The following is a 21705-nucleotide window of genomic DNA, read 5'->3' as shown; positions in this document are numbered from 1 at the left end:
TGAGTGAGAAATCTTTTTTTTTAAGCTTCAAGTTGAGTTAATGGTAAAATAGAAATGTTCAGACATTGATGAAATTGTTATTGAATAACAACTATCATTTATTGTTCAGTCCAGAGCCTATTACTTTTATGACCACTTTTAAACTTCACAAGAGCCTTTTGAAGTTGGTGCTTTGTGGTTCTCATTTGACAAACAAGGAAACTGAGAAACAGAGCGAACCTCATGGCAGCAGATCCAGGATTTAGATCTATCAGTGTCTGCCTCCAAAGCCCATGTTCATGCCTGCGGTGCTATCATTGATTCCTCTGAGCTTCAAGTATGGTGACAGGGATTTACTACCCCAAAACCAATCCCCTGTGCATGACTTACTTCCTTCTCAAACTGAAAATCCAAGTCTCTCTCCTCCCTGTTTCACAGAGTCGGAGTGGGAAATAGCATTTATTTGTCTGGGCACTGAAGAGGTGCACTGAAGAGAAGTAGATCTAGGCAGCAGAAGGTCCATGTATAGCTTACCTGCCCCCTCTTCTTAGGTCCTCTCTCCAAGGCACCAGCTTGGCCATATCCTAGGTTATTACTTAGAGAATAGACAGCCCAACAATGAACACCTGGTGAAGAACTCAACCAGATCAGCGTATCTACATAATATTAAAGGTCATATTCAAAGATATACAGAGACTGTATTAAGCATCAGGAGCAAGTGAAATGAGGTCAGGTAGCCAAACATCAGATTTAGTAACTGATAACTAAAGGAAGAATGGAGATTCGAAATGTCCTTTTAAAAATCTATTGGGTGAATCATAATGTGGGTTAGGAAGTTACTTCTAGAATAATGCAAAAATTTGAACTTTTCCTTTAAAAAATGCTTTTTAAAATAGAATCTTAACAAGAATTATAAGGTGAGGGGTAATACGATGGTAATTTCTTTTCACCTTGGACAGTACAAAAGGAATTTATAAACCCCACATAAGTGGCAATCCAGAAGATTCCAGAATGTCTGCATTTTCCATTGAGGGACTAAACAACAGTACTTTCAAAGTAATTAATGAACTTATTTCTTGTCTTTTTTATTTTTTTATTTTTTAAAGAAAACTGGTACCAATTGGTTACCAGAAAATGTCATTATCTTCAAGAAAAGAAAAAAATCCTGGTGAATATTTCCTTTCTCCCCAACATCATTTGTTGCAGAAAAGATGCAAAGATCAGACCAGCAAGAAACCAAGCAGCACTCGGAGAGTTGGAGAACTCAGTACATACCGGGGGTCCCAGAGGAGCTAGCCTCTGAAGATCTCGGCCCAGAGCTCAGTTGCAACATTCCTTATATAGAACTTTTTGGCATGGGCTGATTGGTTAATTTGTCCTCAGACCGTTACACAGCGGCAGGAGTTGCTATGGTTACAGGTAGTTACAAAGACAGTGTTACAAAGTGGCAGAGTTGCTATGGTTACAGGTAGTGACATAGCATTACAAAGCATGGGAGTTGCTATGAGTTGCAGGTAGTTACATTTGTAACTTAGGCAGAGCAAGCCAAAGGGAGGACGAGTTTTTTTAGTTACTTTTGCAAGCACATCTACAGAAACAGAACAAAGATTAGCCTTTTGAGTGCAAATTCCTCTTCATCTTGAGGTAAAAGGATTGAGAACTAGATCTTTTAACTTAGAGAACCATATGTGCATGGAGGATCTTAATCATAGAGGATGTCATTGAATGCTGTTTGGGATTTGCTATCATCGTACTCTACTACTACCAGGCATTAAGGTAATGATAATAAACCTAAAAGGATTAAGCAATTTCCACCTCTCATGCCCTCCCTGTCAGCCTCCTGAAGCTCCCTATCCCCCACTCCCTGGTTACATCTACTTCCTAGAATTAGGCCATCTTAGAATAATTTCTTTTTATTATGAAAATTTTCAAACATACAGAAAAATAGAGTCATGAGTATAATGAGAACCCATATGCCCATCACTCAGATTCAACAATTGTTATCATTTTGCCATGTTTGTTTCATCTTTTTTTTCACCATAATATTTTAACGTGAATTATAGACGTCATGCCATCCCACATCAAAATATTACACATACATCATTATGGGGGAATCCTTTCTTAAGAGTTCAAGTTTGTGTGTGTCCTCCACGTTGCTGGAGGAGGATTTTAGGGTGTCGTGCACATGAGCTCAATCATTTCTCAACTGGTCGAATCTAGTTGTCACAAATAGAAGTTAATCAGGACATCATTCTGTCATTTATAGGAGAAAGTTTTGAGTGGAACTCAAGGAAGGTTTAGCTGTATTCAAAATGTTCCTAATCTGGAAAGGTAAGGTAAACAGCACGTTAACTAAATTCTCAAAAGATACTAAATTGGGAAGTGTTATAAGCACTAATGATGCCAGAGAGAACATGCAAAGTACTTGGAGGAGTTAGAAATTTACCTTATTTTTAAAATAAAAATTGTTTAAAGTATTAATAGTTACAAAAAAAACTGGGCACAGTATTATTTTGGACAGGCCAAACAGTGAAACATCATATCTGCAGATACATTTAGTCATACAAAGACTATTATTGTTATTGGGGGAGGGGTAAGCTGCTGAGATGTACAGATGGATCCTCCCCCTCCAGTGGGGCATAACTGAACTGGAAGTCTGTCAACCCCCAAGGAAACGTCTGGGGAGCCTGGTTGAGAAGCATTGTCTCACTTATGCAGGATGAGATATTATTTTTAATAGGCAAAGTATAAGGGCAGGGGGTTTCATTACACTTGCTCTGTGCTTAGCTGTTGAGGTCAGGGTGAACTCACTGCAGATGTTCTGGACAAGACAGTCAGCAAGATAATTGGTTAGTTTATGCAAAAGTCTGCCGGCCCAGTGATTCTCCCAAACAAAAAGGACGCAGGGAAAATGAGTGACAGCAGGTACCAGAATATTCAGCCTGTCACAGTCAATAAATGAAATGAGTTTCCTATTCAAGAACAACCTAGGTGGTGGCAACAACTGGAAATCATGACCTGATACTCAACCAAGGCTTAATTCCCAGCCTGTGGCTGGCAGACCTAACTGAGCACCCATCTGGCTTCGATGCATAAGGAGGAAACTCTTTCTTAACCATACTCCCTAGTGCACATCTGCATGCTTTTAACTCATGAAACAGCCCCCACCACCCTCCCCCACACCATGGCATTCATAAGACCAAGCATCACCTCCTCCTTTCCTAACATTGCTGCCATGAGGAATGAAAGTCTGTTTACTAACATAAAAATGAAAATTGTTTTCATCATCCTGAGAGTGGAACATGTTTTCTTCCCAGAGTGCCCCCTCTTTGGAAGAACACAATCTCTTCTGAGCTCCCTCCTCCAGCCTGACCTCTGGCCCTGAAGCCCAAGATCCACTGATGGGCGTGAAAACACATGAGCTCACTGGAACTTATGTAAGAGCTCTTGGCAGCCCATCCTGGGAGTCGGATGGTGACTGGGTCTCTGCACACTCTTGTTGCCTGTCTAGGCAATGTGATTTTTCTTTTTTTCTATCTCCTCAGAACAGGGAGGCCTATTTGTACTGCTGTGCATTAGCTGTTTGTAGCTAAGAGAAGGAAGCACAATGTTCCCTCCTATATCCCAGTGGTTAAAACGGGCTCAGCTCTCTGATAGAGGAAAATAAGTATTCAAAAGACAAAGTTCACTTGCATGTGTTTGAAACCCCTTCATGGTGACACTGGCCCTTTTCTCGGCTCTTTTGCATGATGAGGCTTTGGATCACCACAGAGGAGAAATAAAATAGAATCTGAGGACAGAAGCCTTTTTGATGTCTCAGAGGACTCCAGCTCAAATGTCCCTTCTGAGATGTTTGTCTAGGGCAGAGAGATATGAAATAGATGGGAATTCCCATCTTCTCCTGAAAGAAAAATTAAGGACATTTATGGAAATCTGTTGGACGTTCTCAAAGGCAGGTAATCTTCAGGAAATTGATGCCGCCTCCAACTGACTTGTTGAGAATTCCCGTCCTCTCCCAGACTCCATTTTCTTGAGGGCAGAAAGAAACTTTTGGAAATCACACTCAGGAAACTCCAAGAGAAGTGAGGAGGCAAAGGAAGCAATGGAAGGCCATGAGCCCAACCTCCAAACACAGTGGGTATTTAACATGGCTCCCAAGAGGAGAAGGGAAGATTTTAAGTCAGGATTTGGTTCTTCTCTGGCCACTGGAGAAAGGAAAAGTTGTGGGAGGCCCCATGAGGCCCTTTGTAGTGATGCTCCATTCTGCTGCCTCAGTTACTCCAGGCCCAGACAGCTCAAGGCAATCCTAGAGAAGATTCGGCTTGTGTCCATTCTCGGTCTCCTTCCTGAGCTTCACAGACCGCAACCCAAAGGCATTTCCTACCCATACGGCATCAGATCGGGAAAAGAGCTCTTCCCCTTCTGCCCAGCATTGCACCGCTTCTTCTGTGGGGCCAACTCTACTTCCTACCCTGACGCCAAACAGCAATAGGAACTTGGGCAAATCACATTATATCGCAGTTTTCCTACATGTAAAATGGCACTGGAGAGGGTGACTAATGCAATTATTCATTTAATCATCAATAAATATTTTGTCATTAAACAATGCCTAGTTGCCAGGCACTGTCCCCTGACCTAATCTGTTTTAATGCCGTCCTCTTACTTTTTTCCATCTATTCCCATCACATCCTGCTTTTCTCAACCTCCACTCACCCCCAGTGCCTGCTTCTTTCACTTATTCTTTTTTCTTTTATTCTCATGGCATTTTTCTTCTTTCCCCCATGATTCTATTTTTAGAGTGTTCATACATAAAATCAGAGGATCAGAGGGACCTTAAGGGGATGTCTGCCCACTTTGTTATCTGCAGGCAAGTCTGTGCTTAAAAGGCCCAGGAAAGATCAGAGGACATCATCCAGGGCCCAATTTCAGGATGCATTCAAGTGTCTCGCAACTTCTCCCATCAAGAAATTGTCCTTAATGTCTAACTTAAACCCCTCTGATCAATACTACTCTCCTTTTTCTTTTTACCTTTTGAGTCACATCTCAGACATAAAGAACCTTTGTGGGTATAGAACTGTTGAAAAGTTTAACCCAAAATGACATAGTTGAACATCCCAAATCATAAGGATATTAGTTTCAGTGTAAAAACAACAGAATCAAGAAAAAAAGAAAGGGGCTAGAGGTCATCGCAGCTAAGAAGGTTTAGCTTCTGTAAAATCAAAAACAGAACAAATAAGCAAAAATCCACAAGCTTTACCCTAATAGAGTCAAAGTGTCTGATAGACTATCTCAATTAATATGAAAAGTTCATTGAGCAGGGAGTTCTGGAATCACAGACTCCTCTTGTTGGAAGAGTTGGTAGCCAGCAGAGCGTGATGTCCGTGCTCTGCTGATCGTAGCTGAATAACAAATGGAAGTCATTTGGCATTGGTTCCAATGTCACCATATACAGAGTTCCTCTCCAAAGCCGTTTTCCCAGGCCCCCAAATAGGGGGCGAGCCAGATCTATACTTGGACAGTGCCTAATGCCCCAGATGTTGCCCCTTTTGATTGATCTGTGCAAACCTGCCAAGGTAGCTTACAGTCTTGATAGAGTCAGTGTGTATAGTGACTAGGTCACTTGACAAGGAGGCAGATTTCAAACGATGCAGCATTTTATTTATTTATTTCTTCTCCAGATGGCAAGAGTCAGGAGACCAAACTGAAGAGAAGAGAATCCTATAGCAAGTTGCTGACCCAGCTCACAGCACAGCCGCCCTCTTCCATAAAATGAGAAGAATCTGTTATAGTCTCTGTACTATCGTCCTCAATGATCGGTAGATATCTCAGAGAAGTTGTTATTGTTAGCAAGTAATCATAATCGAGAAGCCACCAGCTAAGGGGGTTCTAATGGATGCTTTTCTCTCTCTGCAGCAAACAAGTAAGACTCCTCTGTCTTGGAAAAGTCTGGCAAATGTGCCCCTGAGGCTGCTGGGGAAGGGAGCCATTCCACGTCCCATGATGGTATGAGGGATGAAACTCTGCCTGGGAAACGAGCAACACCAGGAGTGGGCTACAGTCTTGTCTCAGCCACGTGACCTTAGGCATGTCCTTTAGCCTTCTGAGACCTCTCTTTCTCCATTTATCAAACGAGGGGGCTCTAAAGACCTTCCGGCTTCAATGATCTTGCCTTCACCTGGGGTAAATGCTGCAGCCATTGGAGAAGGGCAGGGCCCTCATTCTCATGGGTCTTCCCCGAGCCCTGCTGACCCAGGAGGGCTGCTGCCAACTCCTACCTTCCTTCCCTCTTGAGGATTAATCATGCTCAGAAGTCAGCTGACTTGGGCCAACATGAAAAAAACACTACGAGGAAACTCTTTGATAAGTCCTGCACCTATACACACACTCACACACAAACATACAGACACACACACTCAATCCCTGAAGTATAAGCATTTTCTCTTCTGTGTATCAAATCTATTTCACTCTTTCTAATTGCCAGTGTGTTCGGAGAGAATTCAGTCCTACCAATGGAAAAGCACTGCTTCCTTTTAGGAAACTTACCTAACTTCTGTTTGAGGGTGACCCTGGGTACAAGTCGAAGCTATAGGTCCTAACACACTTCAACTGCGGCCCATAAATGCAGGCTCTACCAGCCGAGACTGAGGCAGTAACTAGTTAGCACAGTGCCTGGATCCAGATCCTTCCCTCCTTGCTCGTCCATCTCCACTGTTGCCCCCACCCACAGATATGTTGTTCTGTAATGGTGGCTGCCTGCTCAAGCCTGCCCATCTGCCTGTATAGAGTGCCGTGGACTTGTTCTGTAACGTACTGTGTTTGTACATCCTGACTGTGGTTTACTGCTAATAAAAATGACAACAGATGGCTGACCTCTGACCTCCTGGTGGTTTCTTTTCATGCCATTGCTTGAGAAATCCAGATTGTCTGCTCAGTCACAGAGCACTAGAGACATGCCTGCTCCTCTAGACTATTCTATAGGCTTTCTACAGTTGCCTATTGCCAGGGAGTTTCCACTGATATGCCAAGGCTGAGAAGAATTGAAACTTTATTACCACTAGTGTTGAAGGATGAGGAGAAAAAGCCGAAAATTCTATTAAGCAAGCCCCTGCTAAACATTTTTATATATTATATATATATATATATATATATATGTATATATATATGTAATATCTACCCACCACACACATATATATATACACATATATATGTAGATATACATATACACACATATATACACACACACACATACACACATATTTATATGTGTGTGTGTATATATATATGTATATATATATATACACACACATATATATATCACTGACATCTGGAAACTCCCCTACGAAGTGGTTACCATTTTATAGGTAAGGATACAAAGGCTCAGACACAATCATTAACTTGCTCAACAAATAACAAATAAGTAATTCAGTTCTGTCCCTCTCATACCCCAACATTCATGCTCCCTCCTCTAAACTAATGTTTTTCCAAGCGTGGCCCATGGACTACTTACATCAGAAACACCTGAGATCCAGATGCCTAGGCCCCGCCCCACTCAGACCTCCTGACTCATGATCTCTGACATCTAATAGTTTATAATCTGGGCTGCAGATAGATCCTTGTGCTCATGAAAGTTTGCGAACCACTGTTCCACGTCCTGCTGGAGGGCGGGAACTCTGGAGAACAGAGACAGGCCAGTGCTTTAGAACGATTCTGAAACTGGAGCCTGTAGAAAGTACCCTGAGACAGAGGAGACCTGAGGAGGAAGCAGGTCTGGAATGAAAGAGCAAATGGGAGCGAAGCCATGGATGTCACATCAGAGGGCTGGCCCCTCTCTCCAGAATTGAGACTCTCAGGAATGAGTCCATCATCTGGTCTCCAGGCAGAGGCTGTCCTGAGCCAAAGCTTCAAGGTCACACCTGGGCGGGGCTAGGCAAGGAGATGTGGGCCCAACACAGCAACCTCAGGGACTGAGGCCTGCAATGAAGCAGCAGCCCCAGAGGATGAGGCCAGGGATGCGTTGCAGCTGCTTGCAGGCTCCTGCTGCTTTTTCAGCCCCCACTTCCCTGCCCAACTTGGCCTGACTGGCCAGTCCCTAGGATTTGAAGTCATTGCTGTTGTCCCTCCAGCTGTTTCTGCCTCAATTGACCAAGGTTCCAAAAGCTCTGGAACTCAAACCCTGAACCCTCAGCCTTCTCCATATCCCTGCTGTCATCCTCAGGGCTGGGCACAAACTCTGGCCTCAGGGAACCTAACCAAATGTTACTCACATTTTCCCATTTCCTCCCCCTTCCACCTGAATCTACCAAGTTCTATTTTGTGCCTCAGAGTCTAGGTGGAGGTTTCTGAAATGATGGTTGGGATGTTTGAGGTGGAGCACTGTGAGACAGATGCATAATTGCTACTCAGGAGCAGAACAAAATACTGGAAATAGCTCAGCTGCCCACTCCAATGGGGAGATTCAGCTACCCTCTCACACTCCCAGCTGCAACACTAACTATGCATGAAAAATATTTTCCTCAAGAAAATGGCTTTTCTGAAGTCAAGAAATCAAGAAAACACCTCCGGTACTGAATTTGATACAACCGAATCAAGCAAAACACTTAAATTATAAATCCAGAAAGTTTATGATATAAAACTCTTACAGTGAGAATTTCCTTGAAATTCTTGTAGCTAACAGAAGAATTGCATTAACAAGGAAGATGCTAGTCCATTCAAGAACAAAGGCCCTTAGCAGTTGTGTTTGCCTTTTAAACAATAGCAAAGAATAAGCCATTTGCTGTAGGTTTTACATGACTTTCCTGCTCCTTCCCCCACTTAACAGGTTACTGTGTGTCCTTAAAACTAACAAAACTGCCTTTGTTTTTTAATGTTCCTCCTGCCTACTTTCCATTAAACTAGACTATCAATCATTACAGAAATACTTCTGAATATAAAACACTAAAGCGTTCACAGAGCAAGTAGAAAGTCAAAGGCAGCAAAAATGGCCACGAAGTAAATTAGAAAGAAAGATCAGAGAGATCAGAAGGAGATAATCATGGTCTTTGGACTGGAGAGATCACAGAAAGCACTTGACCTAATCTCTCAGCCAGAGCAAGACTCCCCAGTACAGCACCTATCCCGTGCACAACCAGCCTCTGCTCAAACGCTTCCACTCAAATGGGTAGCCCACTGCCTTCTCAAGGAGCCCATTTGAGATCAGTTCTCTGAGCCTTAGATAAGCTCTACTGCACCTGAATCTGCCTGCCACTAACTCCAATCATTGGGCTCTGGCTCGGCCACTAACAACACAAAATAAATCAGGCTTCTTTTCCACAGGACATCTTTTAGATATTTAGCGACAGCTACCTCCTCTTAAGTCTTTATAATTTTTTTCCTCCAGACTAAACATCCTCTAAATCCTTAAATCATCCCTTGTATGTCATGACTCTCAGACCTTAACCTATTCTTGCAACTTTCTCTAGAACAACAACAGTTTGCCAACACCTCTCTTAAAATGCAATTCCCAGAACCGAACACAGCACAGTGCCCCCAAAATGGGTGGGTGAGAGCAGAGCCCCACCTTTGCCCTGGATACCTATACCACATTAGCTTTCTTGGGTGCCCCGAGTCACCCTGCTAATGCATCTTGCTTTCAAGCTGACAACATCTCCTAGCCTTTAATGAATGCTAATAACTACCATGGGGATGGTGCTTCACAGATCACAAAGTCCTTTCAGAAACATGGTCTCATTTACTCCTCACAACAACTCAGTGAGGTTAATTAAAGATGAGGAAACTAAGGTTTTTCCAAGGCCACATGTCCAGGCTTCAAGCCCTGAGCCTGTAAGTCCAAATCCACACTCCTCCAAATGCATACAGGTCGTCTTCTCATTTGAACCTCTGTTAAGGCCAAGAAAGTCTCCCTGGCTTCATTTGTTAGTGCCTATTCAAAATCTTTTTTTTTCTTTTTTCTTGTATATTAAAGCGAAGACACTGGGTCAGAGAGAGAAAGCAGCAGAAGAGGATAAAGTACCAAACAGGGGGGCCTTTGGGAAGGAGGAGCTGGGAAGGGAGCATCTCAGAAAAAAATGGTCAGTGTAGTGAGGCAGATGTATGTTGAAGAGAGGGAGACAGGATTCCAGGCCCCATTCACCTCAGCTGGTTCTGTTACCCTAGGCAAGACCCTTAACCTCTCAAAGCCTCGCTTTCTGAGGAAGGGGCATCCAAGTAGGACTAGTCAATTTCCAAAACCTTTCTCAGTTTTTAATCTAATACGTAGAAAAAGCCTTATCATTAATCCAATGGTTCCTCTTCTCTTTCAATCCAATGAAGATGTACGCAGACTCCACTTAAAGTATTTCTTGTGACTTTCTTCTGATAAAACAAAGAAAAGCAAAGACGACTAGGGGCCGTGGCAATAAGCAACATGTATTCCATCTGACTGTTGGCCCTGGGTTGCTCTGGGAATTTTTTTTTGGTGGTGAGTGGAGGGGAGGGATTACAACAACTACCTCTCAAGAAGTAAGACCCAAAAACTAAAGAATCCTGAAGGAGGCTGAACAAGAGGTCTGCAGCTCTCACCTGACACCCTCTCCACATTATCAGATGACTGAAGGTCCCACAATGAACAACCCTCTTACAGTGGCCTCTTAAATGGTGCAGGAAAGGAGACAACTACTCATTAAGCATCTCTTGTGTGGCTTCCTAGGGAAGTCACATGATAAATGTTTTTGGATCATTGCACTAAGATAAGAAATATCCCATATTTTTATTCTTCTAGAATGGAGCTGTTCAATAGAAATATAATTGTGTCACATATGTAAGTTTAAATTTTCTAGTAGCAATATAAGAAGTATAATAAAAGAACAGGTGAAATTAACTTTAATCAAATACTTTAACTCAACATACGTCAAATATTATCATTTCAATATGTAATCAGTATAAAATTATTAATGAGTTACTTAACATGTTTTTGTACTAAGTCTTCAAAACTCAGGTAAACATTTGCCAAAGAAGCAAAGAAGGGAGGGATACAAGCTCACATACCCAGCCAGCACGGGAAAGAGCTTGGGTTTGAATCTCTGTCTGTCTAACAGTAAAACACATCATCATTTCACTATATCATGCCGCCTCCTAAACTTCAGGAAGCATTATGAAAAAAGCATGGTCTTTAGTGCCAAACAGAATTGGGTTCAGATTTCAGCTAGGTGACCAGTACGGGGTACTTACTACAGAGGTTATTTAAGTGATTTTGTGCTAGTTACCTTCCCTCTCAGCCTTCATTTCCTCATCTGTAAAATGGAGATGACAATATTTACCTCTAAGGGAACTATGACAATGACATGTATCTCGCAAACATTAGATTTCTATAAATGTTAGTTTCCTGTTCTTGTCTAATAAAATGGAAATAAGCCATGCTTATCTGGCCAAGGTTTAATCACACAGCAGCTTCGACCCTATCTAGAGAGGGGAAAGTAATAAAAAGCAAACCAAAATTTGAGAAAGGGACCCAGCGCTTACCATCTGCTTCTTTCTTTGTTCTTTCAAAACCTCCACAAAACGCAGATCTAGCCAGGGCAACCCGTGAAATGTTAGGGAACTAGTGATCCCCTTGCTTTGCCAGCAGGCAGATAAATACACACTTTTTTCTGACCTTTGCCTCAGTGATTCTAGTGTTTAAACCTCCTCTGCCCCAAACCCAGAGTCTACCTTTGCCCTTCTGAGAGCTGGGGAGACTGGAAGCTCTGAGAACTATTCCTGGTGCAGTAAATGCTCAGAGGTTCAGTCATGAGGCCTGGGTCCCAGCTGGGATTTGATCCTCAAGGAAAGAAATGACTTTTTTAACCCAAGATCCTCACATGAGCTTAGGAAGATGGACAGGTGGGGGTTGCAACACTTTCATTGTCTTGATCAGAAAGTATTTATCAAAATTAAACACTCCTTCCAAGCTTATTTTTTACCGCACGCCCTCCCCTTGCGCATTCTCTCTAGAGTTTTCTCATCTCCATGCCGCAGCTGGCACGGCTCCTCTGCCTGCTAAGTCCTACTTCCCTGTCACCACCAGTCCGACTTCTCCCGCCTTCACTTGCCCACAGGCCTTCCCTCTCTCAGTCGTACCACCACCGTGACCAACATGCTCATACTACACATACACACGCATCGCCACCACCATCTTAACCACCCTATGCATAAACCTTACCAGTCTTCCTTTGCCTAAAAGTCTTTCCTACCTCATTTCTACCATCGCCATGATCAGTACATACACAATCACAACATACATACACATATATAGCATCATCACATACCTGCATACACAACACTACCATTACCACACACATACACCCATATTCACCACCATCACTTACTATATACACATACACTTACTCCCATACACATACACATACCTCACACACACAGCACATACACACCACAGTAGACTGCACCACACAACTTCTGCTAGTCCCCTTACCCTTACAAACACCCGATGCAGAAATAGAACAACGAAGACTTCTTTTTTACCTTGGTTAGAGTCATTCATATACAAACATGTCTTATCTCCCCTGCTTAACTATGAGCCCCATGAGGACGGAATCTGCTTCTTTTTATTTATGTCACAGGCACAGTACTTAGTTCGTGGCTGGGGCTCACTGATTATTTCTGAATGAATAAACGACTCAATTAACCAATCGATATGGGTCTATAGGCCTAAATGAGGCAATCCAGGAGACCAATCATATAGACTCTAAGCTGGCCTGGCTCTGGGGGCTGGAGACCACCATCTTTGGTGGCTGGTCCTGCCTGATCCTGTTCCACTGCCTCGGTTTCATTCCAAGGGAAATATTTGTTGTGTGAGCAAATAAAATGAGAATATTTTCTAATCTGCTGCAAAGATACACAGAGCCGCCTTCAGCCTGATGCTTAGCTCTCTGAGGGCACTTCAAAGAACTGCAAGAATAAAATGTCTGTGTGGGGGCAGGAAAAGTGTAACTCTTTCCTTTCCAGAGAGAAGGGCAAATGACTGGATGACACGTTTCCCCTGGACATTTCTAACTAAAACCTCCTGTGGGCCTGTCGTGACAGGTGATCACAAGATTCTCTTTCCCATCGTTCTACAGATTCAGAAGTGCCACACCTGTCATTTGAAAACACACTGACACACACTCACACACCACAAACCTTTACTTGATGTCATTGTTAACTGATGGAAAGGTCTAACTCCCAGAAATGTGTGTGAGTTGAACCAAACTTGCTTACCTCCAGGTCCAGGGAAGGTAGCCTTTTGCTCACCCAGGCATCGTAGGCCATGGATCCATGGATCTGTGTGCCTACATTTTAATGAACACGCAGAAAGGTTAGAGAAGCAAGGAAGACAAAAATTCTTGGTGGCAGAAAATTAGGAAGAGATCTTTGTATTTCGTTTCCTACTAAGGAATTCTTAGAAGTTTGGAACCTTCCATAATAAGCTGTCATCGGATACAGTTGTTTCCAAATACAGCCTCAAGTTTGATTGCAGGGTTTCGAAGTGTCTGACCAAGGAATGCAATGTTTTAGCGTTCCCTTAGCCCAGCCCTGCCCCTGCTTACAGGCTGGGACAAAAAAACAACAACACAGCATTGAACTCTTAGATATGAAAACCCAATGTGTGCAAATTAAACCACTTATTAAATGCCCAAAGAGACCACTTAAGATCCTCGCAGTGGGTTCTGAAAATATAACCTAGAACGCTCCCTTCATTTTCATGTTCTATAAGTGTGTCTTCTGCCTTGAGCCGGCCTGAGGCCAGGCACACCTGTTTAGAATTTCGAGTCAAGAACAAGCCTCAGCCACTCCATACGGCCGCCTTAGCTACCCTTTACTCTTATTTGGTGTTTGAATCCTCTAAACCAAATGCAGGTAAAAAAAATTATTGGTATTATCATCTACCTCATTTTGTAAGTGGGAAATCTGAGGCTCAGAGAGGCCAAGAAACTTGCCCAAGATAGCCCGACTAGAGTCAGAACTCTGATTTGCTGATCCCAAAGCTTCTTTCCAGGAGACTGCTTTATGGGGGAAGCCAGCCTTCACAGAAGCCAATGGCTGCTTATTCCTACTAGTTTGTTATTCAAAGCAATTGCTATTCTCTACCTCATTAGCTCCTCTATTTTTTAACACATACAATGTAATTTAAAAGCTACACAATGTTAACTTAATCAATTCAAAAGACTTTTTGAAATCTGTTTCTTTTGGAAATGGATGTCTTTTAGACTCCCCCACTGCAAAGTGGAATTGCAAGACCTCTCTGATGTGTTTATAACAGCCCTGTGCTCTGAGTGTTATTGCCTCTCCCAGGAGCCAGATGAGTGCCTCTGGTGCAACCTTCTCCTTTACGTGACAGCTGTCACTCATAATGGAAGGGGACAGTCAATCCTCATCTGAAATAGGCACCAGAGTCCGGCCAGATCTCCAAAAGTCATACCTATACTCTCTCTCTTTCACACACACACACACACACACACACACGCACACACGTGCAGATGTTGATGGTAGCATTGTTTTTAACCTCCAAAAAATGGAAAACAGCCTAATATTCAAGAGCAAGGAAACAATTAAATAAATGGTATTATAGCCATAAGAAGGCATTTCAGGAAAACCTTAAAAATGGAGTTTATAAAGCGTGCTTAATGCCCTGGAGACATGCCTATGATATAACGCTAAGCCAAATACAAAGTTACATATTAAAAAAATATATCTCTATTATGTAAAACAGCAAAGAAAACAGACATGGAAGAAATGCTAACAGTAATCCTTTCTAGAATTATGGATGCTTATTAGTTTATTTTTAATCATTTTTTATATTTTTCTAATTGTACACAATGGGTATATAATAATTTTATGATATGAAATGTTTTGAACACATTGCAGAAACAAAATTTCCAGTTTAGGTGAATGAAGAAGACTGACAAAAATTAACAAAATACAATTTTAGGAAAACTGTAAAAAAGTGATACTATTAAATATCTGAAAACTCTGATTGGAATTAGGCCATAAATTAAATTTTTAAAAAATTATCATGATAGACATGCCTGTCAGTGGAAAGAACAATTTTTACCTCTGTTCCACTTCCGATCCTACTCCCTTGTAAGTAATAATGTACCCAGTCTTTTGAAATAACAAATGTAACAGCCTGCAGGATTCTGTTACTTGTCAACTCTGGACTTGGGTTCAAAATGGCTTGAACTGACCTCTACCATGTGTGGTCAAGCTTGACAAAGGGCTCTTGGAAGAAATTCCACGTGTAGAGGTGGGAAGGGAGGCAGGAGGAGCAAATATGAGTCTTTTTCCCAACCTAGTGTGAGCTTAGTCACTTTGAAGGCATTTAGAACTCTGCTCTCCCTCCTCTGATCAAGCTCAAAGCAGCAGAAAGCAGCAGCAGAAGGACTTGCTGGGGTGATTCCAATCATTCTGAGGCACTTGGAGTATCAGCAGCCCACGGAGAGCCTTCCTCATTCTTCCTGTGGACCCCATCCTGTTGTTCCTTTGCACTCACTGAGTGTTCAGGACCAAGACAATGAGGAGGCCAACAAATGTTTTCACTGATCCCCCTCCCCCCTCAGCTCTTCATCTGGAATATACACTATTTTTCTCTCACTTTTCTGCTCTGATGTACTTTAAGCCACCCTTCACACCCATTAGATTTGTCTTCCCCAAATTTCCCCTTTCTACTTGTCACTCTCCCACTCCAGAATTTACCTGGGCTCTCTCCTGCTCAAGGAATCATATCCCCAATACACAATTCTTACCCAGCTGCCTACAAACTCCCCTTCCTCTGCCCTACACCTCCCCGCACTGCCCCATCCTCCTTACCCACCACCCCAAAATCCAGCCCAGCCTGCCCCATCCTGCAAGAGGTACTTCGGTGACACTCAGAAGTTCCGTCAATTGGAAATAAATTTTCCTTCCCTAAAATAGAATAATGGAGCCTTGTTCAAATTATGCTCAAAGATACAATTTTCTCAATGTTAAGTTTTCTCCCATCGATTTTGTTAAACCTTTGGCATCATCAGCTCTGCCTATCTCTAGTGAGAGCCCACAGATGGCAAAGGGAAAAAACAAGTCCCTCATGAAAAATTGTGGAAAAGCCTCAGCAACAGCCTATCACATGTCTTCGACAGCTTGTTTATTTCATAGACATGTGCTCGTGGTTGTGGTTTTATATGTACAAATAAAACAAATTCCCATTTCCTTCTAATAAAATTGTTCTTGGTTCATGTGATAGAATTTCGTACCACATGCTTTTGTGATAATCTTTAAAAAAATCGTGGTGGTCTACTAAGAAAATTATGGTTGCAGTGAGCCAGACACATGGGTGACTTTGCAAACCATTGTTTCAGACACATTGCTCCTCTCTCCCCACAACATATCACACAATCCCACACATTTGTGCCTTTATCTGCATGTGATCTCCATGCCCGGCTCCCCTACAAAGAATATCTCAGCACGCTGCAAGGTCCCACTCAAATGGCGCATTCCTTGTGAAAGCCTCTTGTCCTGAAACCCAACAGATCTCTTTTAGTTTCTTCAGAAATCAATGAAGAAGAAAGACACATTAAACAGTGAAGAAAATTAGTTAAAAAGAAAACGCTAAGCGAAATCTACGAGGGAGAAAATACCACATTGAGAAGCAAGCTCTTTAATTTATCCCAGGGAATACCGAAAAGGTCAGTAGTGGTTGTGAAAGGTTAGCATCTAGTGCCTGAGTGCATACAGAGAAGAGAAAAGGGAACAAGATGGATCGTGTTTCTACTTGATGCCAGACACTCTGGTAGACACCGTTTGAATATTCTATTTATTCCTACTCAGAAACCTTAAAGTTTGCATTATTATCTCTATTTTACAAATGATTAAACTGAGGCTCAGAGAGATTAAATTTGCTCAAATTCACCCACATAGCAAGTGGCAAAGCCATGATGGAAACCCAGTTTCATTGAGCACACCAACTAGGCACTGGACATCATGTACACTCCCACTGAATGGTCAAACAACTCCATGACACGGGAGTTATCATACCCATGTTTGGGACAGGAGATTGATGTACAGAGAAGTGAAATGACCAGGACCAACAGTCACATAGTTAGTAGCAATGGAGTTGAGATATGAAATGGGGCTTTGGCTCCATGTTCACACTTTGTTCACAGCACAAGGGAGCACAAGCATAATTTAGTAGCTGTGAGAGAAGGGAGTGAATCTGGAAACCAGGGGGATATAGTCTAACCCACCAAAGATCTTAGAATAAATACAGAGCTTCTTCCAGACATGAGTCTATAAAGCTATTACCATATTACCATATGGATTACCTCATTACCATTTACATTTGCAAGGTGTACACATAGTAAATGAATGCTACTCGCATTCCAGTTAGGAATGTGTGGGTTGGAAAGGGTAAAACACGAATCATGTAATGAAAAATTACATCTTGTCATTGAAGACAGTTTTAACACATAAGGAGGAAGAGGAAGACCATATTTAGCTTTTACATTCTACTGAGGCTGAGAAGCCCCTGTTAGAACAGGCCCTGAGGTCAGTTTCCAGGTTCAAGATGAACATTCCTAAGTGGGAAGTTCCAGATGAAACCCAGATAAATATACAAAGTAATTGGTTTTTGGAGAAAGCAGCAAACAAGATTGAGGAAAGATTTCGAAAGTGGTTCAAGTCAAAGGACATGTGAAATTCTCCCAACCAAAATGCTACTTGGTGAAGAAAATTTCCTCAGCGATCAGGCCAAAATGTTGATCTTTCTTGGCTGCCTGAAGGAGACTCTCCAGTGGCACTGGGGTCTGTCCTAGGGAGCTAGCCACACTTAGTCGGACCGGGCAGGCCCGAGGAGAAATAGAAAGTGATTCTTTCAACCTGTTCAAGATTGCCAGCCCTGAAGATAAGGGGGAACCTGGCGGGGAAGGATCCAGGTTGAATGAGTCAGTGAGGGGGCTGATCTCCTCCAGCACAGGCCTGGATTTCAGAAGTGGAAATGGGAGATTTGGGCCTTTTGGTGTGCTATGAATTCCTCTGAGCTACTGAGGGCTGAGATGAGGCTATAGGGTCCCACCAAGCTCCATGCCATCCCAAATCTGGCTGAAATGAAACTCAATGTCCCAGGGCCCAAGTATTGCTGTTAAGGAAATGAAGCATTTCCCTGAAGCAGGAGCCCCGAGCCACTGCAGAGACCAGTAACTAGCTCCTCATTCTTCTCCCACCATGTGGGCAAGCAGAAGCTAGGCATGCATAAACACAAATCCACAAAGAGAAGGTAACCCAGCCACCTCCTTTCTTAAGCACAGTGTTTTGCTGTGCATTAGAAATCACTTGCTCATTCACATATTCATTCATTCTTCCGTGACCACCTGCTAAGTGCCAAATGCTGTGTTTGGGTCTGGGTAATTGAGATAAGCATCCAAGAGGGTCCTTATTAGATGAGTTTGTCCCATGGGGAACACAGACATATGAACAATGTGATATATGCTGTAATCAAGAGCATCACAGAGAATATTACGTTGGAAGCAGTTTTTCTGTGTCTTTTTGTTGATTGTATCCCATGATTCCAAAGTGTAAATGGTCACCCTTCTAATGAATGTGTAAGACCCTAGATCTTGCTTATCGAATATCCATTCTAGTTCCCTCTCAGTCATGTCCCTTCCAGGCTCATATATCTTACAGTCTAGCACACATGAGCAATTGCCAGTCTCTGGACGTGCCAGTTACTGCCAAGCCTCCATATGTTTGTGAGTACTGTTCCTCTGCCTAAAAGGCCCTTCTCTCATAGCTCTGCCCAGTAAAGTCCCAGTAATTAATTGTTCAAGGGCCTGCCCAAATGTCAACTCTCTTGGTGCCTTCCTTGACCCTAACAGGAAGTACTCATTGCTCCTTCATTTGTACTATCAGAACCCATTTACAGGCCTCTATTACAACACCTGTAAACACTGTATAGTAGCTATTTGTTCCTGTGCCTTTCACCTACCTCCCATCAGACTGGGAACTCTTCTGGGACAAACCGCACACTGAGGACACCAGGCCCTCAGCAAATGTTTATAAAAGTAGAAATGAAATTTACTGCTGTGTAAACTCCCATGTGTCTTACCTTAAAAAGGTCCTGTTAAAAAGTGATAGCCCAGCCTCATCTGACAGGAGAGAAGAGCCATTGACCTTCCATGGCCAAATGCTCTTGTCCTCTTATCGCTGGAACTCTACAGTGCTATTGGGGGTTGGGGGTGGGATGGGGGTACAGAAATACAGTGTAGTAAAAACCAATTTGTGTTTTTTAAGATTATAAGGCAGATACTTAAATATGATTGTTTAGGCAATAGAAAATACCTAGAATGATGCATAAGAAACTATTACTAGTACATGATCCTGGAAAATGGGTACAGGCTAGGAGGTAATGTGGGAGCTTTTATTTTTCCATTCCATACATTTCTGGGCATTTCTATGGTGTTGAGATTTTTGTCAATTTTCAAAGAAATAAACCATTAAAACGAATCTTGTGACTATATCTTAAATGAATCTATAAAAATTAGGTCGATGTTTACCAAAAGACACATACTAGAGTCTCGCTAGAAAGTTTATAGCAACATCATTAATAATAGCAAAACCAGGAACCATTCAAATGTTCATTAATAGTAAAATGAATAAATCAGTTGTAATATAGTCATACAATGAGATACTATATAACAAAGAAAATAAATGAAACACAACTACACACTACAAAATGAATGACTCTTCCAAATATAATGTTGAAGAAAAGAAGCCAGACGCAAAAGAGTATGTACTATGTGATTCTATCTATATAATGTACAAAAACAGGCAAAATTTTTCTGTGTTGCTAGAAGCCAGGATGGTAGCTACCCTTGTGGGGAGTGGGGAGGGGAAGTTAATGACTAGAAGGGGACTTAAGAGGGTCTTTTGGGAGAGGAGAGCTGATAATGTTGTTTTGAAATCTGGGTACTAGATGTACAGAAGTGCTTGCTTTATGAAAATTTATCAAGTTTCACACACGATTTGTGTACTTTCCAGTGCATATGTTATACTTCAACAAAAAGTAAACACAAAATAGGCTGCATTGAGATGCCTGAGCATTCCCTAACATCAAGCTGAAAATCCCTCTTAAGTCAGATGCCAACCTTCTAGCCTCCTGGATATTCAGCTGGAGAGCCATGGCGGGAGACGGCAGCTAGCTATAGTCCCTAGTGGTTTTAGAAGCACCTGTGTCCTGCCCCGAGGCAGAGCCTAAGTGCAGATAGAAATAGATGGGACCTGAGAGCACTGCAGAGAAGTCAGAGCTTTCTTCGGATGGGATTCTGTTCTCAAAGTTTGCATTTCCAGCCCCATAGTTTGGCTTCTTACTGGGAGAAAATGCAGAGAAGGGAGAGGAGCAGAGATGAAGAGAGGTTTTCAGGTAGGCTCTGGTTTAAGTGCAAGCTGAGTTATGCCCCAGAGGTAAGGGACCAGGGACAGATGATTAGGAGGAATCCCGGTGGGGGAGGGACAGAAGAGGCCATCTACTTACTTTTAAACACTGGCTTCAAGTGGCAATAGGAGGGAGGACTGCCTCAGGTTGGAAGGGCAGGCTAGATGCCCCATTTGAAGCCTGAAGCCAAGTGATGGAATTCACTGCTGGAGCATTTCACCTGGGCGCTCTATTACCAGTTGGGCAAGGTTGATCTTCCCTTTGTCCAACTCAAGATAAATACAGCCCCCTCCACAGGGCTGACAGAGCCGAAGTGGGGGTAGGTGCTTACAAACCGAGCCAAAGCTGAAAGAACCAGCCTCCTTACCACCGCTCTCCAGCTGCCATGTTTCAGCAGGCCCATGAGAGAATCCACATTCCAACTCCCAACTCCCACCAGCTCCACGTCTACGCTTCCAGTGGGGCTGTGGAGCAATGCCAAAGTGAGGCCTTTCATAGCCCAAGTCAAGCAAGTTCTGAGTTAATCTACTACTCAAACTTTGGGGGCTAAAATCTAAGCATGTTGCCACAAGTTTAAACCCTGGCCATATGAAACTTCCACTAAGAGCGTAAAAGGAAGCAAAAGAGGACTCTGAACGGTCAAAATAGATTTTGCCAAGTCTACACATTCAAGTTCATCTACTTCCTCATTGGAGGGGTCCCTTTCGCTCTCAGAACCCATCTGCGCTCATTTGAAACTCACTTGGTTTGCTGACTTCCAAGCCCATGGCGAATCAGAAGCAGAAAATTACAGTGAACACAAGAGGCTGCTGAAGAAGTGAACACAAGAGGCTGCTGAAGAAGTGTGTTCTTTTTTTTTTTAAGCATTTTATTTTATTACTAGCTTCAAGTATACAGTACATTGGTTAGACATTTATATAGTTTATGAAATGATCCCCCCAATTACTTCATCACCCATCTAGCTCTACACGTAGCTATTACATTACTGCTGACTGCATTCCCTATGCCGTGCTCCCCATTCCCATGACTGTCTCTCAACTACTAATTTGTATTTCTTTAACCCTTCACCCCTTTCTGCCAGAAAGCATGTTCTTAACATATTGAGAAGTTCTGACTGGCAATGAAACATGGAAAAGGAGCAGGAAAGCTCTAAAGAGCAGACATGGGATGCCCCAAAAGCCCAGCAGCGAGAGGCTCCTTCATGTGGGGGCAGGCAGAGTCCTTCATGTGCCTCAGCTGTGGAGCAGGATGCTGGCAGCACGTGACTGGCTCAAGAAAAGGAGGCTCTGTCCTGCACAGCCAGACCAAAGGGC

General features: G+C 42.7%; 1 protein-coding gene across 1 annotated transcript in view; it reads left to right on the top strand.

Moving 5' to 3' along the window:
• The window catches only part of DGKG (diacylglycerol kinase gamma), a 189093-nt gene extending 182300 nt beyond the window's left edge, over positions 1–6793 (top strand). Inside the window, exons 26-27 of the transcript XR_005650210.1 lie at positions 5658–5795; positions 5893–6793. The gene's annotated coding sequence lies outside the window, so the exon portion shown is untranslated. The remainder of the gene's footprint in view (positions 1–5657; positions 5796–5892) is intronic.
• Positions 6794–21705: the final 14912 nt, after the last annotated feature.

The sequence above is a fragment of the Pteropus medius genome, unplaced genomic scaffold, assembly GCF_902729225.1.
Source record: "Pteropus medius unplaced genomic scaffold, Ma_sr-lr_union100, whole genome shotgun sequence".
Classification (NCBI taxonomy): domain Eukaryota; kingdom Metazoa; phylum Chordata; class Mammalia; order Chiroptera; family Pteropodidae; genus Pteropus; species Pteropus medius.
This window is presented reverse-complemented; position numbering and strand designations above follow the sequence as displayed.